This window comes from Mobula hypostoma, chromosome 4 (assembly GCF_963921235.1).
Source record: "Mobula hypostoma chromosome 4, sMobHyp1.1, whole genome shotgun sequence".
Taxonomy (NCBI): Eukaryota; Metazoa; Chordata; class Chondrichthyes; order Myliobatiformes; family Myliobatidae; genus Mobula; species Mobula hypostoma.
Genome location: NC_086100.1, coordinates 38,195,330 through 38,214,376, shown reverse-complemented (window position 1 = coordinate 38,214,376; position 19,047 = coordinate 38,195,330). Strand labels below are relative to the sequence as shown.

Below are 19,047 nucleotides of genomic sequence, written 5' to 3'. Positions count from 1 at the left end.
TTTGTTGCCTCCAGTAAAAACAACAGTGAAGCAATAATAATTTGCCTTTGAAATGTTTAGTTTATTTTTTCACTTATTTTTCTGGGAGACATAAAGTGTGGCACAAAAAAACAAGATGTCAATTTCCATTCACTCAAGCAGTGGTATGTCTCAGACTTCCAACTCGCAGTGGATGTTGTTTAGTGAGGTGGTAACATTATCAATTGGTGTGAAACGGCCAAGATATGGAATTAGATCCTCAATGGGGTCACTTACAGATCCTGTTCAGATTGGATTGGCAAAAATACCACCTCCACAATCTCCCTCAACACAGGTACATCACAAGGCTGATATACTTATGACTGTCAGGCTAAGCAAAGCTCTAATGCCATATTTGTGTTTGCTGACGTCACATCTGTCATTGGCCAAATCAAAGGTATTGACGAAACAGCATATATGAAGCTGAGTGGTGCCACAACAACAACCGTAAGCCAATCCTCATCTAGGGGATCAGAGGTGCAGGAGTCAGCAACTTTAAATTCCTCAGTGTTATCTTTTCAGAGGACCTGTCCTGGGCCCAGCATATAAATGCAATGACAGAGAAAGCACTGTAGTGCCTCTACTTCCTAAGGAGTTTGCTGAGATTCAGCATGACATCAATAACTTTAACTAACTTCTATAGGTGTGTGGTAGAAAGAATTCTGACTGGCTGCATTACAGCCTGGTATGGAAATACCAGTTTCCTTGTAGTAAAAAAGTAGTGGATATAGCCCAGACTATCACAGGTAAAGCCCTCCCCACCAATGAGCACATCTACATGGAGCATTGTTGCAGGAAAGCAGCATCTATCATCAATGACCCCCACCACCCAGGCCATGCTCTCTTCTCGCTGCTGTCATCAGGAAGAGGGTACAGGAGCCTCAGGACACATACCATCGGGTTCATGAACCAGAGCGGATTATTTCACTCGTTCCATCACTGATCTGTTCTCCCAACTTATGAACTCACCTTCAAGGACTCTTCGTCTCATGTTCTCAATATTTATTGTTTATTTAATGCTATTAGTATTATGATAATTTCATATTTTTCTTTTCTTCCTTTTTGTATTTTCACAGTTTGTTGTTTTTGTTTTGCACATTGTTTGTTGCCATCCTGTTGGGTGCAGTCTTTCATTGATATTTATTGAGATTGCCTGCAAAAAAATAAATCTCAAGATTGTATATGGTGACATATATGTACTTTGAAAATAAATTTACTTTCAACTTTGAACCTTAGCCACAAATGTAATCATTAGACTCTAGTAATTGAAAAACCAATCCTTTTCTATTTATTTTTAAAAATCATCCAGTTAATTGTCTGCTCCATGGTAAATCTCTGCTGATTAGTCTCCCATAGTCAAACACTGTCTGTGTATCAACTGAGGGCCTGTTTGTTCATGTAGGTTAGGGGACTTATACAAGTCCAACTAGATATCATGGTACAAGCCTAGCCTGAAGAAAACCTAGTAATAAATGAAAATTCTGCTCATTTTATGAATATTCAGCTCTTAGAAAACATTCTATTTGTATTGGTAGTTTTCAGCAATGACTTGGAATGATGCAATGATGTAAACTATGAAGATCTATCTCTAGTCCAGATGTTTTATCATTCTGCAATATCACCAGGGCAGTGTCATAATAGTTCCAGTGTGACCTGTCCAAAAGCATTGGGGGAGAGAGGGAAGTTCTATAAAAGGACATCATACAAATGGGCTGCTTTATGGAGATAAAACTTGATTAGTGTTCCATTTGAGTAACAGCTCCAGCTTCGGGACCAGATATTGCTAGTTCTTTTAAATCTTTAGCTGGTTATGTCCTTCAAGGAAAGCAAGCCTACTTGGTCTTACCAATTTTGCACATATTTTAAATTCCATTGGTATTTTAAGATGGGCCATAAATAAGCCTTCTTAGAATTGCCCGTTTCTCAAGAATAAGTCATTAAAGTTAACTGGTATTGAACTAATCTCTTAATCCTTTCAGAACAAGAGACAGAAATGTTGATCAGGGGAAAAATTGAAAATATATTGAAAAGATGGACATTGAGTATGGAGCTTGAGCAGAGAAGAGTATTACAGGGAGAGGCTCATCTAGTAAGTGGAATTAATGGGAGGGTGGAAAAACTGGATGGGCAACTAGGATGGAAGTGAACGAGTCTGGAGGTGAACATGGGGATAGGATGCAGGGCAACAGTAGAAAGGTGGAGAATAAGGCCAATTTACTGAAGAACATAACGTATATTGTGTGAAATCAGGTTTGTGGGTTTGGAAGACTCCCACTATCGTTAAGTAAATTAACTACTTACGGGACAAGACAGACACTAAACATTCAGTAAACCCTTCAAGTTACACTCAGTTATAATACTTATCTAAATTGAGCACTGAAAGTGGCAGGACAAGGCAGACACTAAACATTCAGTAACCCATTCAAGTTAGACACAGTGACAAATATTTATCTGAAGTGTGCACTCAGGCCCTCTCTTACAGAAGCACACTTCCACTGTTTACTGTTTCCATGGCATCGGTTGCAACACACAGTCTATGGTAACCCAGAGAGCGAAAAAAAACAGCATGCTTTCAACGTGCTAGGTTTACACTCTACTGATGTTATGAGAACATCAGTTAAATTACAGCTGGTCTGAGAGGCTGCTAAATTCCTTAAATGGGCCGATCCCTAGCTAGCACAAGGAAGCGGTTTTCAATGATCAGATAAGATGCTCATTTACTGCAACATTTCACTCCTCAAAAGACACACACTGTGACACCCAGTCCACAGACTCATATAATCCCCATGGTTGCCCCCACTATGCTCCATACAAAACATGTCATTATGATACCCAGAACTATCAGCACACCCAGTGTATTAACTATCAGCAACCCAGTGTATTAACGTTGTCCACCAACCGCATTGTCTTAACATCTGGCTGATGCATATGTGAACATCTCATTGCCACACTTTTGTAAAGATGTGCTTTTAACTTCAATTTACTTCTTGCAATTTGAAATCCACATTAAGAACTAATGTTCCCCCACCACCACTCCGCAGCCCCGTCTTCCTCAGATCCCACCGTCAGCTCCTGGGCCCTCAGAGGCTCCATCTTCCTCTCACCCCAACCCTCCCCTCTCCATTGACACCCCCAGCCTCCCCCCTCCCCCCCCCATCCCAGCTCTCATCCGTGCCGGGTCTTTACCATCCCCTCCGACCTTCAACTGTCTGAGGCAGAACGCTCTGTTCTCAGTAAGGGCCTCACGTTTGTCCCCCTTCGCCCACACCTCAGCGAGTTCCGTGTTCGCCATGATGCGGAACTTTTCTTCCGCCGTCTCCGTCTCCGAGCCTACTTCTTCGGCAAGGACTCTTCCACCCCCACCGATGACCCCTTCTCCCGTCTTCAACCCTCCTCTTCTTCATGGACACCCCGCTCTGGTCTTCTGCCTGCTCTGGATCTCTTTATTGCTAACTGCCGACGGGACATCAACCGTCTAGACTTCACCGCACCTTGTCCCCATTCCAACCTCACTCCTTCGGAACGCTCTGCTCTCCACTCCCTCCGCACTAATCCTAACATTATTATTAAACCCGCTGATAAGGGGGGTGCTGTTGTAGTCTGGCGTACTGACCTCTGCCTTGCCGAGGCGCAGCGATAACTCGCGGATACCTCCTCTTATTTACCCCTCGATCGTGACCCCACTAAGGAGCACCAGGCCATTGTCTCCCACACTATCACCGACTTTATCCGCTCAGGGGATCTCCCATCCACTGCTACCAACCTTATAGTTCCCACACCCCGCACTTCCCGTTTCTACCTCCTACCCAAGATCCACAAACCTGCCTGTCCTGGCCGACCTATTGTCTCAGCTTGCTCCTGCCCCACCGAACTCGTTTCTGCATACCTCAACACTGTTTTATCACCCCTTGTTCAATCCCTTCCTACCTATGTTCGTGACACCTCTCACGCTCTTAAACTTTTCGATGATTTTAAGTTCCCTGGCCGCCACCGCTTTATTTTCACCATGGATGTCCAGTCCTTATATACTTCCATCCCCCATCAGGAAGGTCTCAAAGCTCTACGCTTCTTTTTGGATTCCAGACCTAATCAGTTCCCCTCTACCACCACTCCGCTCCGTCTAGCGGAATTAGTCCTTACTCTTAATAATTTCTCCATTTGCTCCTCCCATTTCCTCCAAACTAAAGGTGTAGCTATGGGCACCCGTATGGGTCCTAGCTATGCCTGCCTTTTTGTTGGGTTTGTGGAACAATCTATGTTCCGTGCCTATTCTGGTATCTGTCCCCCACTTTTCCTTCGCTACATCGACGACTGCATTGGCGCTGCTTCCTGCACGCATGCAGAACTCGTTGACTTTATTAACTTTGCCTCCAACTTTCACCCTGCCCTCAAGTTTACCTGGTCCATTTCGGACACCTCCCTCCCCTTTCTAGATCTTTCTGTCTCTGTCTCTGGAGACAGCTTATCCACTGATGTCTACTATAAGCCTACTGACTCTCACAGCTATCTGGACTATTCCTCTTCTCACCCTGTCTCTTGCAAAAACGCCATCCCCTTCTCGCAATTCCTCCGTCTCCGCCGCATCTGCTCTCAGGATGAGGCTTTTCATTCTAGGACGAGGGAGATGTCTTCATTTTTTAAAGAAAGGGGCTTCCCTTCCTCCACTATCAACTCTGCTCTTAAACGCATCTCCCCCATTTCACGTACATCTGCTCTCACACCATCCTCCCACCACCCCACTAGGAATAGGGTTCCCCTGGTCCTCACCTACCACCCCACCAGCCTCCGGGTCCAACATATTATTCTCCGTAACTTCCGCCACCTCCAACGGGATCCCACCACTAAGCACATCTTTCCCTCCCCCCCTCTCTCTGCATTCCGCAGGGATCGCTCCCTACACAACTCCCTTGTCCATTCGTCCCCCCCATCCCTCCCCACTGATCTCCCTCCTGGCACTTATCCGTGTAAGCGGAACAAGTGCTACACATGCCCTTACACTTCCTCCCTTACCACCATTAAGGGCCCCAAACAGTCCTTCCAGGTGAGGCATCACTTCACCTGTGAGTCGACTGGGGTGATATACTGCGTCCGGTGCTCCCGATGTGGCCTTTTATATATTGGTGAGACCCGACGCAGACTGGGAGACCGCTTTGCTGAACATCTACGCTCTGTCCGCCAGAGAAAGCAGGATCTCCCAGTGGCCACACATTTTAATTCCACATCCCATTCCCATTCTGACATGTCTATCCACGGCCTCCTCTACTGTAAAGATGAAGCCACACTCAGGTTGGAGGAACAACACCTTATATTCCGTCTGGGTAGCCTCCAACCTGATGGCATGAACATCGACTTCTCTAACTTCCGCTAAGGCCCCACCTCCCCCTCGTACCCCATCTGTTACTCATTTTTATGCACACATTCTTTCTCTCACTCTCCTTTTTCTCCCTCTGTCCCTCTGAATATACCTCTTGCCCATCCTCTGGGTCACCCCCCCCCTTGTCTTTCTTCCCGGACCTCCTGTCCCATGATCCTCTCATATCCCCTTTTGCCTATCACCTGTCCAGCTCTCAGTTCTATCCCTCCCCCTCCTGTCTTCTCCTATCATTTTGCATCTCCCCCTCCCCCTCCAGCTTTCAAATCCCTTACTCACTCTTCCTTCAGTTAGTCCTGACGAAGGGTCTCGGTCTGAAACGTTGACTGCACCTGTTCCTAGAGATGCTGCTTGGCCTGCTGCGTTCACCAGCAACTTTGATGTATGTTGTTTTAAGAACTAAAAACTGGTTCTTGCTTGAATTAATATCTGCTATACTGACATAACTCCAGAATACCCCCTAACATCTTGGACCCTGGACAGAAATCTGTCCCACAGAGGCCAAACTTTAAGGAGGATCTGATTAAGCAGGACAGCAAATATTTCCTTCACTTCATGTCCCTTTCCCAATTATTAACCTATCATGTCCCTCTGTGTACTGACATCTAACATTCCTAATTAGCTATCTACAAGACTGAGCAGAAATGGCAATAAAACGTCACGAAATTTGATCACATCCTTTTTTGAACACATTTGTCTTATTTCAACTTATCTTTAAACTGCTGCTGTGTCATTTGCGTGCTTGTTGCCTCCTTCCCTACGGCCCTTTACACTTTGATCACATCCTTATCTTCGCCACTTCAATCTCTGATAGCTAAAACTATCAGAAGTGGTTGTCAGTAATTACCTTGTGGGCAGAGTCACAGCAAGTTAACTTTGTTTCAGGTTCACCGGCAACAGTTCAGATTTCATGACATGACAGAAGATTATCATAATGATCTGATAACCATTGTTTCTGTATCTATGATCAATCTACAGGAGAGTTTGGGGTGGTCTCTATTCAAATAGCCTTGTACCCATAGTTTCCATTCGAACTTTTCCTTTCGATGGCTGGCCCAACCTCTGAAAGGGCCCAGCTCATTTGTGTTTACTCCCCATTCAGGCCGGGATAGCTGCCTTCAGACATAGTATGCAATTTACACACATCAAAGTTGCTGGTGAACGCAGCAGGCCAGGCAGCATCTCTAGGAAGAGGTACAGTCGACGTTTCGGGCTGAGACCCTTCGTCAGGACTAACTGAAGGAAGAGCTAGTAAGAGATTTGAAAGTGGGAGGGGGAGGGGGAGATCCAAAATGGTAGGAGAAGACAGGAGGGGGAGGGATGGAGCCAAGAGCTGGACAGGTGATAGGCGAAAGGGATATGAGAGGATCATGGGACAGGAGGCCCAGGGAGAAGGAAAAGGGAGGGGGGGAAATCCCAGAGGATGGGCAAGGGGTATAATCAGAGGGACAGAGGGAGAAAAAGGAGAGAGAGAGAAAGAATGTGTGTATATAAATAAATAACGGATGGGGTACGAGGCAATTTCTTCTCTTTCTCAGTCTGTCTTGCCATTGAGGTTGGTCTTGCCATTGAGGTTGTGGAACAAACGAGGTGTGGAACCTGATGTCTCGGCCACAACTCAGATCCCTCCCATCTACTGCATTGTCCCAATATCTTTCTATTCTGATCTATATGTAACTATCTATTTTCTAGACCAAGCCTTCATTGCAAAGTACCGTTACCATTATATTTTAATATGTTATTCAAGGCATGCCGTCACGCTGTCTCTGTGTCATTTGCATTCGTATTCCTGTTCCTTTTCATTCGGAGGTTTGCTTCAGTCAGGAGGTTGATCGTTATTTAAGTTTCTTGTAATGAGATTGCTAGTGGGCTCTTGCTCTGTCTTCTCCCTCTTGTTCTCTATGGTCAGCAATATTGAATTGTATTTTACCTGACACATGCTGGACTTCAAGCATGTTCTACATTTGCATTCTGGGAGAGAGGAATGACCTGAATCCTTGCTACTCATTTGCATTTTATGTGACTAAAACTCAAAATAGTATGTTGACAATACCAAATATATAGGTATATTTTAACCTTATGGAACATTCCTGTTAAGAAAAGCAATGTTTCAGTTCACTTCCCAAATGTTCCAATCACCCTCCAAAAATTAATTTTACATTCCAAATTTGAGCATACACAAATCACCAATTTCACAAAATTATAACGTCTTTCTGAAATATGGGAATCTCATATTCAGAATAAAGACACTTACATTTCCATTACCTACCTGGATTCCACATGGCCAGTGTGGAATCCAAGTGTCTCTCTTGCCAATTCCCAAAGTGAAAAATAAAAATACACAGAACTTAAAACAAAGATAAGACAAAACAGTAACTGATGCTTGCACTTTCCTTCCTTCTGAAGCTTCACAAGTAAACTGAAAAAAATTGAACAAACATTTAATACACAATAAGCACATTCCAAAGATCAGAGGCCACACCTCACACTGCCCCACTGCAATTCAACACCCCTTCCCCCCCCCCCGAGGGAAGCGAGTGGCACTCTCAGGGCATTGCTAATCACATGGTGGGATGACAGCCCACCAGGACACCCATCTTCCTCTTGGATAAACTCTAACCAACACCCCCTACATCCCAGATCCTCAGCAACCATGTGGGCAGAGACTCCCTGGCTCCTACCTATACCTAGTTCCCAATTCTGATATTTCCTTAGCAGAGAACTCTCTGATGGTAGTCGTCTCGGTGAGGCCCACTGTGTTATCCACCCCAGATCCCTTTCCTTCACATTCTTCTTCTCTCCCAGCCTGCTACTCTTCCTCACCTTGGTTCTTGGAGGCTGGAGGGGTTACGGGCTGGCAGCTCCCTTGCTGGGTCTGGGTCACCAGTGTGCCTGTACTGGTGTGGCTGCACAGGGAGAAGGGAGCTCACTTAGGGGGGGAACCTAGAGACGCTCTTCTAACCCCTTTTCCCCATCCTCACTGTCCCCGTCCCCCATGCATGTGAAGGGGGTCACCTCCCTGCAATATCAGAGCTCAGACCTTAATGGGGTCTGGTTAGCAGTTAGCTCTGCAGACAGCCTCTAACTGCTGCACCTTTACCAGCCAACAGGCCATCTCTGTGCTCTTTTCTTCTAACTCTTTAGCCCAAGTGCTGATTGGGCAATCCCCCCTTAACTGTTGTGTGAAATCAGATATGCAGATTCAGTGAGTGGTGACAAAAGACGTTCAGTAAACCCTTCCAATTATATTAAGTTATAAATATTTATCTAAACTGAGCACTCAAAGTTCAGGAAATGCTAGCACATCGCTGGTTTAGCACTTACACTTAATTTCTCACGTTATCTATCATACTTCATTCTTCTTCTGTGAGACTGTCTCAAACAACTGCTTTACTATTGCTGCCAGCAGTCAGAAAGCACCCCTTCAGCTCCCCTCTTTTTTGGTGAATCCTACTTCCTTAAGTACAGACACTAAGTGGTATCCCATTTTAACCCCGTGGGAGTCCAGCTTAACTGACTAATCTATGTGCACGGCATCATTTGATCCATTAGTAGGTTGGCGAAACTCCCAAATCCCACACTGTATCCACCAAGGGACTTGGCACTCCTCACACTATGGGGGGGGGGGGTGGTATTCTCTCTCATTTTATATTTTAAAGATCATTAATCTTCTGTTCAATCACCAAACTTTGCTTGCAGCACCAATTGTTGTGTGAAATCAAGTTCACTGGTTCAGAGAGTGGGGACAAAAGTTAACTTTTTTTTACAGGACAAGACAGACATTAAACATTCAGCAAACCCTTCAAGTTACACTCAGTTACATAAATTTATCTAAATTGAGCGCTCAATATGACAGGACAAGATAGACACTTAATATTCAGTAACCCATTCAAGTTACACACAGTGGCAAACACTTATCTAAAGTGTGAACCCAGGCCCTTTCTTCCAGCAGCACACTTCTATTGTTTACTGTTTCCACAGTACCAGTCACGAACCTCACTCTGTGGTGACCCAGAGAGTGAAATAAAGACTGTGTGCTTTCAGCATGCTAGATTTGTACACTACCAGTCCCATGACATTATCAGCTAAATGGCAGCTAATGGGAGGTGCTGCAATACTCCTTAAACAGGGCAATCCTTAGCTGGCGTGGGGGAGTGGATTTCAATGAACAGGTATGATGGACACTTACTGCAATAAATGTTCAAAGAAACCTGGGTCTCGTATTGTGGACAACTAATGAAATCACATTTCCATTTGTGTACAGATGGAGAATAAAACAATCATATATCTGGGATTCACAATGAAGAAGCCAAAGGGAAGCAAGGACAAAAGCTTTTGAACTGAATGTATCCCACAATACATGTGACTATCAAAATATACAATCAAACCCCATGCTAAAGGGAAGGAAAGATGTATTTGAAAAAGAGGACTATACAATGAACTACACAAGGAACCAAGAATGAGGTTACAGATATACAGTGATTATAAAAAATATTCATCCCCCCTTGGAAGTTTTCATATTTTATTGTTGTACAATATTGAATCACAACAGATTTAATTTGGTTTTTTTGACACTGATCAATAGAAAAGAATCTTTTGTGTCAAAGTGAAAACAAATTTCTACAAAATGTATAAATTTATTACAATTATTAAACACAAAATAATTGATTGCAAAATTACTCACCCTCTTCAAGTCAGTAGATGGACTTTTGGCAGCAATTACAACCTTGAGTCTGTGTGAATAGGTCTATATTAGCTTTGCACATCTGGACACTGCAATTTTTCCTCATTCTTCTTTACAAAACCACTCAAGCTCTGTCATTTGAATGGGGATCATGAGTGAACAGCCCTTTTCAAGTCCAGCTACAAATTCTCAATTGGATTGAGGTCTGGTCTCTGACTTGGCCACTCCAGGACATTACCTTTGTTGTTTTTAAGCCATTCCTGTGTAGCTTTCACTTTATACTTTAGGTCATTGTCTTGCTGGGAAACAGATCTTCTCCCAAGTCGCAGTTCTCTTGCAGACTGCATCAGGTTTTCCTCCAGGATTTCCCTATATTTTGTTGCATTCATTTTACCCTCTACCTTCACAAGCCTTTCAGGGCCTGTTGCAGTTAAGTATCCCCAGAGCATGATGCAGCCACCACCATGCTTCACAGTTGGGATAGTGTGTTTTTGATGATGTCCAGTGTTTGGCTTACACCAAACATAGAGTTTAGTCTGATGGCCAAAAAGCTCAATTTTGGTTTCATCAGACCATAGAACATTTTACCAGCTGACTTCAGAGTTTCCCACGTGCCTTCTGGCAAACTCTAGCTGAGATTTCATGTGGATTTTTTTTGACAGTGGCTTTCTCTTTGCCACTCTCTCATAAAGCTGTGACTGGTGAAGCACCTGGGCAACAACTGTATGCACATTCTCTCCCATCTCAACCACTGAAGCTCGTAGCTCCTCCAGAGTTGTCATAGGTCTCTTAGTAGCTTCCCTCACGAGCCCCCTTCTTACACAGTCACTGAGTTTCTGAGGACAGCCTGCTCTAAGCAGATTTACAGCTGTACCTTATTCTTTCCATTTCTTGATGATTGATGTAAATGTACTCCAAGGGATATTCAGTGACTTGGAAATTTTCTTGTTTCCATCTCCTGACTTGTGCTTTTCAATAACCTTTTTGTGGAGTTGGTTGGAATGTTGCTTGAAGAGTCTTCATGTCTACACAGTTTTTGCCAGGATACTGACTCCTCAGCAGCTGGATCTTCCAAATATAGGTGTATTTTTACTACAACCAATTTAAACACCTTGACTGCACACAGGTCTTCAGATCTGTTTTCACTTTGAGTCTTTTTCTGTTGATCGGTGTCAAAAAAAAGCCAAATTAAATCCACTGTGATTCGATGTTATAAAACAATAAAGCATGAAAACTTCCAGAGGAGAGGGGTGAATACTTTTTTTAGGCATTGTAGTTTCCAGAGACCCATCTGATGAGTCATTGAATGAATGAGGATGAGCTCTGCATCCAGGGCCACACATTAATCAGCACTTTAGTGCAACAGGAAGGGGCTCACTTGTGGGAGAGCATGAAGATATCCAGGAAGCACAACGTCCCTAAATCAAGAGCTGTGTTATATATTGACAAAAGAGACCAGGGCAGAGTTACATTCATTTTGCATAATCGGTAACACCAAGAAAGAAAGTGAAACCGTTACTCATGAATAAGGAATTATAAGACATTGGTCAGGCCATATTTGGAGAAATGTGAGCAGTTATGGTCCCCATGTCCAAGAAAGAATGTGCTGGTATTGGAGAGGATCCAGAGGATGCTCATGAGAATAATCCCAGGAATTAAGGTTTAACATATGAGGAGCATTTGACGGATCTGAGCCTGCACTCACTGGAGTTTAGAAGAATGAAGGGGAACCTCATTAAAACCTATCAAATATTGAAAAGCCTTGATAGAGTGGACATAGAGAAGATGTTTCCAATAGTGTCGGAGTCTAGAACCAGAGGGCACAGCATCAGAATACAAGGACAACCATTTTGAACAGAGATAAGAAGAATTTCTTTAGCTAGAGGAAGGTGAATCTGTGGAATTTTTTGTACAGATGGCTGTGAAGGCCAAGTCATTGGGTATATTAAAAGCAGATGTTGAAAAGTTCTTGACAAGTGAGGGCTTCAAAGTTTATGGGAAGAAGGAAAATGGTGGTGAGTGGGATAATAAATCAGCCATGATCAAATGTCAGAACAGAATTAATAGGCATAACGGCCTATTTCTGCTCCTATGTTTGATAGTCAAATTGAATCGCAATACCTTGAAGCAAATGACCTTCCATATCTTGTCCAGTATTTTTTAAGTATTTGTGAAGTTTCAGCTTGGGAAATGATTTAGAAATATTGATGCTGTACTTAGTTTAGCTCATGCTTAACTCTGAACCTTTTCTGCTACATGTGATCTGATCAGCTTGGTTATCACTTTCAGTTTTTGATGTGAAATTCATGTACAGATGAGGCTCCAGAGTTCACATTTGTTACTTCCATTAAGTATTCAAGCCCCAACCAGAGACAAGAGAGACAGATTGGGAAACAGAAGGAGCAAGAGCGAGACCAAGAAAGAGAGAGAGGGAGAGAGTGTGATAGATAGAGATAGATTTTAAAGTGACTGACTGGGAGCCCAGCTATGACTTGTATAATGCAACAGAGTATTACGACCAGCTTCTCATTACTACCAACTTCATTAGGCCATTATTAGCATTAGCTATGAGATGAATATTTTATAATTTTGTTATGCAATATCAGCGAGCTACTTTTTCCCTCCATTTAATTCTTCACTTGCATACAGAGGCTTTTCTTGTGAGCTGTAGCTTTACAGTTACTAGTGCAAAATCAAGAGCAAAAATTATTTGGGCAAAGGAACACTAGAAATTATGATGTAAAGCTAAAAATATTGCTAGAAATCATATGTTCTAGCATCATAAGGCCAGATGCATGAAATCAGAATCCTACATAATCAAACTTCAGATTAAGCAACACAAGTGGCAAAATAAAGTCATGAAATGAAACCAATACTTACAGTATATTTTTATGCTGTTTGTTTGATGATGTTAACCAATACTATGTATTGTTAAACAGGTTATAACTTTTTTTTCTTTTTCTCTTTATTTTTTTCTTTGGGCTGAAATGTCTAATACCAGGGAAATGTGAAAGGTGTGTTTTTTTTAATATAGAGAGTGGTGGGTGCTCGGAATGCATTGCCTGGGGTGGTGGTAGAGGCAGATACATTAGGGACATAAGAGACATTTAGATAGGATGCTGAAAAATATAAGGATATGGGCATTATGTAGGCAGAAGAAATTAGTTTAGTTGTTCATTTGATTACTAATTTAATTGGTTTGGCACAATATTATGTGTATTTCAATGCACCTAAGGTCCCTGACATTTATTCTATACATCTTCAAAGAATTTGATCTCCTGATGTACATGATCTTACACTTGTCAGGATAGAGTTGCATCTGATCCTGCAAACAGTTATCCTTATCCAATTAAATAAATGATGAAAAGGATTATTAATCTAGAAAATAGAACCAGGAGAAATAATTTGTGAATTCTGGGTCTTGAAGAATCAATCACCACATTAAACGGAACAAAGGGTTTGCTTATATTAAAAAATTTAAAGCACCCATTATTTTCTTACAAGAAATGCACATATGCAGCTGTGATAGCTTATGTTTTTTACTCGGTGGAAGGGTATGCAGTTCCATTCTTCGTTTGATGCAAAATCACGTGGAGTTTCGATTTTTGTAGATAATACAGTTTCCTATGTTCAGCATAAAGTTGTTTCAAATCCTAATGGTCGATTTGTTACTGTATCAGGGAGTTTAGACAGTAAATTGATTGTTTTTGCTGATGTATATGCCCCAACGTAGACGATCCAGGATTTTTTGAACGTCTATTTTTGTTTTTGTCGGATTCGTGTACTTACTCTCTTGTGATGGGAGATTTTAACTGCTGGTTAGATCCAGTATTAGATCGCTCGTCTGTCAAACCAGCCACACTTAATAAATCAGCTTTCTTTTTCCAATCCTTTCTAACTAAATGCGGTACAGTTGATGCTTGGTGTTTTCTTCATCCAACGGACAGGGAGTATTCTTTTTTCTCTCATGTCCATCATTCTTATACCAAGATTGATTTTTTTTTATTGACAGTCAAATGATTCCATTGGTTCGATCAATCGAATATAAAGAGATTGCTATTTCTGACTACTTTCCTGTACTTCTATCTTTAAATCTTCTTGGTCCTATCCCTATGAGTAGATTTTGGTGATTTAATTTAACTCTGTTATCCGATGAGGACTTTTTAAAATTTATGGAGAATCAACTTACTCCTTTTTTTGAAGAAAATACGTTGGAAGAGACTTCTAGTCTTATTATATGGGATACTTTTAAAGCATATATCCAGGGTCAAATAATTTCTTATACCGCAAACATCATTAAAAAAGCTAACAAACAGAGAAACAAACTAGCTAATCAGTTAAAACAACTGGACCATAAATATGCTTCGGTACCCGATACTGAAACATATAAGAGACGTATTGAAACCAAAACTAAATATGATTTTCTTTTAATGTATCCAATTGAAAGCCAGCTTTTAAAAGATAGAAGTCAATTTTATATTCACGGAGATAAAACTGGTAAGCTACTGGCTAATCAATTGAAGCCATTTATAGTCAAGCGTCAAATTAAAGAAATGTGTAAAATTAATGGGGACGTGACAACTGACCACTTTGAAATTAATCACACTTTTAGGGAATTTTATTCCAAATTGTATAGTTCTGACTCTGTTAATGATAATATTGCAATGAATAATTTTTTAGATCAATTAAATATTCCTAATATTTTGATAGATGATCATAGGCAATTGGATCAATCTATTTCCCTGGAGGAAATTGCTTAGGCTATACGAGAATTGCATTCTGGGAAATTCCCAGGACCCGATGGATTCTCTGGAGAGTTTTATAAGGCTTGTTCCTCCTTGCTTATACCACACCTATGTTCTACCCTTACAGATTCCTTTAAGGTAGGAAGATTACCGCAGTCTTTTTACGAAGTTTCCATTTCACTTATTCTCAAAAAGAATAGGAATCCTACTGAATGTTCTTCGTATAGACCTACCTCTTAACTCAATTTTGACACTAAAATTTTATCTAAAGTGTTGGCTCGCAGACTTAAGAATATTATATCTTCTATAGTTTCGGATGATCAGACAGGATTTATTAAAAATCGATATTCCCATTTTAATACACAGCGTTTGTTAAATGTTATGCATTCTTCATCTAAGGAAATATCAGAATGTGTGATATCTTTGGATGCGGAGAAGGTCTTTGACAGAGTTGAATGGAATTATCTTTTTACATCCTTAGAAGAGTTTAATTTTGGACCTAATTTTATTCATTGGATTAAATTACTTCATTTATTTCCTTCTGCTTGGGTTCCTACTAATCTTCAGAATTCTAAACCCTTTAAACTTCAATGTGGAACTAGACAAGGTTGTCTTTTGAGCCCTCTGCTTTTTGATTTGGTACTAGAACCCTTAGCAATTGCTTTTTGAGAGTCTAAAGAGATTACTGGTATTTTAAGGAGAGGTACTATTCATAAAGAGTCGCTCTATGCTGATGACTTATTGCTTTTTATATCTAACATTACAACCTCTTTACCATTTCTGTTCCATTTACTGACTAATTTTAGTCAGTTCTCAGGATATAAATTAAATTTAAGAGTAAACTGTTTCCTTTAAACAATTTAATACCAACTGATATTAACCTTCCTTTTAAAATTTTAAGAAAACAATTTACGTATTTAGGAGTAACAATTACTAAGAATTATAAAAAGTATTTAAGGAAAATTTTTTAACTTTAATGAATCATGTTAAAAAACACTTTCTAATTGGTCGCCTCTCTCTTTATCACTGATTGGCCAAATTAATTTTATTAAAATGAATATCTTACCGAAATTTACATACCTTTTCAAGCTGTGCCTGTTTTTATTCCTAATTTTTTTTTTAACTCTTTGGATTCAATTCTTTCTTCCTATATATGGAAGAATAAAAAACCTTGAATAAATAAAGCTCACCTTCAAAAAACCAAACAGAATGGAGGCTTTGCCTTACCTAATTTCAGGTTATTTTATTGGGCAGTTAATATATGAATTATTACGTTCTGGATATATTACATTAACCTTGAGAATTGCCCTATATGGGCTTCTTTGGAAGTCAACTCTGTTATGAAATTTTCCATTATTTCTTTACCTGGATCCTTGCTTCCTTTATCTTTAAATAAACTAACTGACAATGTGGTGGTCAAACATACTTTGAGGATTTGGTTACAGTTTAGAAAACATTTTGGTTTATTGAGATTCTCCCTCTCGAGTCCCATCTTTTCTAATTGTTTTTTAAACCATCTTTAATTGACTTATCTTTTAAAGAATGGGATAGATTGGGTATTAAACGATTTCAGGATTTGTTTGATGGAGGGAATCTCTCTTCTTTTGTGCAACTTTCAATGAAATTTAACCTTTCCAATACCCATTTTTTTTGATACTTACAGATTAGAGATTTTTTAAGATCTCAATTACATACATTTCCTACAAGTCCAGATAAGAATATAATAGATACAATTTTTAATCTGAAACCCTTTGACAACGGTTCAATATCTTACATTTACGGTCTGCTGTTGGGATGGAAAAAGGCCTCTTCAGATAAAATTAAAGGAGACTGGGAAAAGGATTTACAGATTTTCATATCTGAAGAGAGCTGGAAGATTATTTTAAAATTGATTAATTCTTCATCATTACGTGCTCATCATTCTTTATTCAAAGTGGTACATAGAGTTCATATGTCTAAAGACAAGCTCTCTCGTTTCTATGCAGATTTTCCCCTTACTGTGATAGATATAGTAATCGAGTGGCCACACTAATTCATGTTTTGGACATGTCCGAGCCTTGAAAATTTTGGAAAGATGCAATTCAAACTTTTTCTGTACTTTTCAATGTTAGCTTTAAGCCTAATCCCTTGACTGCCATGTTTGGTATTGTTGAGGACAGTGCTACAAAACTGAAGACATCTAATTTGCAGGTACTGGCCTTTATGTCTCTTATGGCCAGGAGGGCGATCTTGCTCAAGTGGAAGGAGGCCGCCCCACCCACTCATGTTCAATGAGTGGGCTATCTGATGTTATGTTATGCCTTGATCTAGAGAAAGATTCGTTGTTCGATTCCTGATTCTAAACATGATTTTCTAATGTTATGGAGACCCTTTCTGAGTTATTTCATAATCTTTGAACTATTATTAAGGTAGTGCATTGGGCCCATATGTCAAAGGATAAACTAGCACGTATTTTCTCCAGCATCAATCCTATTTGTGACAGATGTAATACTGAGCTGGCCACTTTAACTCATATGTATTGGTCTTGTATAAAGCTAGATAACTTTTGGAGAGATGATTTTAGAATACTATCAAAAGTTTTGGATCTGGATCTACAACCTAATTTGCTTACAGCAATTTTTGGGATTATCCCATCGGAAGCAGGAAATATTCCGGTTTCTGTTCAACCTATGACAGCCTTTTCAACCTTACTGGCTAGGAGAGCCATTTTATTGAAGTGGAAGGAGTCTAATCCACCTACGGTCTTTTATTGGCTCTCCTCCATTATGTTCTGTTTAAGTTTAGAGAAAATAAGAAGTCGGACATTTGATACATCCTTTAAATTTGAGCAAATCTGGCGACCTTTTATCCAATATTTTCATTTAATTTGATTTATTACTCTTTCAATCTTTTTTCAAAGTTTTAGATTTGATCAGAAAGTCTTTCTTTCTTTTTTTTTGGTCATATCCTCAAAATGGACTACCCAGTACCTTTTTTGTGTTTTTTTTATATAATGTAGTGGGGTTTCTTTTTCCTCTTCATTTAAAACTCAATGTTTTGTCTTTTCTCTTCATAAACTGATAAGAGGAGAATTGCTGTTTTCATTTTTTATTATATATTTTATACTAATTTAACAATATCTATGATTTTGACAATGTCTATCTTAATCTCTGTTTGTATTGTTACTGATATATGTATATATGAGATAATTCTCCTCTTGATTGTATTTATGCTTCTTTTAAATCAATAAAAAAGATTAATAAAGAAAAAGTATGGATCTGAGCCATTATTATTATAATATTATATGGTAAGGTATATTTTTTCTTCTCTTTTTTTTACCAACCTGCTCATTTTGGTAGTGGGGGTAGATCTTTTTTAAATAAAATACAATTATTTTATTTTATTTCATTTCATAATTCAATCTTCTTCTTCTCCATGATTGATTTGGAATATGGGATACTGTGATCATATTACTGTGATTTAAAAGTAATGTAATTCGTATTACTTACTTGTATCCTTATGAATTTTGTATTTGTATTCATGCAATTTATATAATATTAATAAAAATATTGAAAAGAAAAGAATAATTCTGAGACACTCAGCATTGTAGAGAAGCTTGATATAGATAAATCCCTTCTCTCATTAGTTCTGCCAGTACAAATTTTATATAAAAAAAACAATAAAAATGTAACTTGCCACATCAACCGTCTCAACTTCACTGCACCTTGTCCCCATTCCAGCCTCACTCCTTTGGAACGCTCTGCTCTCCACTCCCTCCGCACTAATCCTAACCTTATTATTAAACCCGCCAATAAGGGGGCTGCTGTTGTAGTCTGGCGTACTGACCTCTACCTTGCCGAGGCACAGCGGCAACTCGCAGATACCTCCTCTTATTTACCCCTCGATCATGACCCCACTAAGGAGCACCAGGCCATTGTCTCCCACACCATCACCGACTTTATCCGCTCAGGGGATCTCCCATCCACTGCTACCAACCTTATAGTTCACACACCTTGCACTTCCCGTTTCTACCTCCCACCCAAGATCCACAAACCTGCCTGTCCTGGCCGACCTATTGTCTCAGCTTGCTCCTGCCCCACCGAACACGTTTCTGCATACCTCGACACAGTTTTATCCCCCCTTGTTCAATCCCTTCCTACCTATGTTCGTGACACTTCTCATGCTCTTAAACTTTTCGATGATTTTCAGTTCCCTGGCCCCCACCGCTTTATTTTCACCATGGATGTCCA

General features: G+C 40.2%; 2 long non-coding RNA genes across 2 annotated transcripts in view; both read right to left on the bottom strand.

Moving 5' to 3' along the window:
* LOC134345262 (uncharacterized) overlaps positions 1-19,047 on the bottom strand; it is a 699,247-nt gene that overhangs the window by 436,739 nt on the left and 243,461 nt on the right. The window lies entirely within an intron of this gene.
* The window catches only part of LOC134345263 (uncharacterized), a 70,311-nt gene that overhangs the window by 4,500 nt on the left and 46,764 nt on the right, over positions 1-19,047 (bottom strand). The window contains exon 2 of the long non-coding RNA XR_010017645.1: positions 988-1,171. This is a non-coding gene — a long non-coding RNA (uncharacterized LOC134345263). The remainder of the gene's footprint in view (positions 1-987; positions 1,172-19,047) is intronic.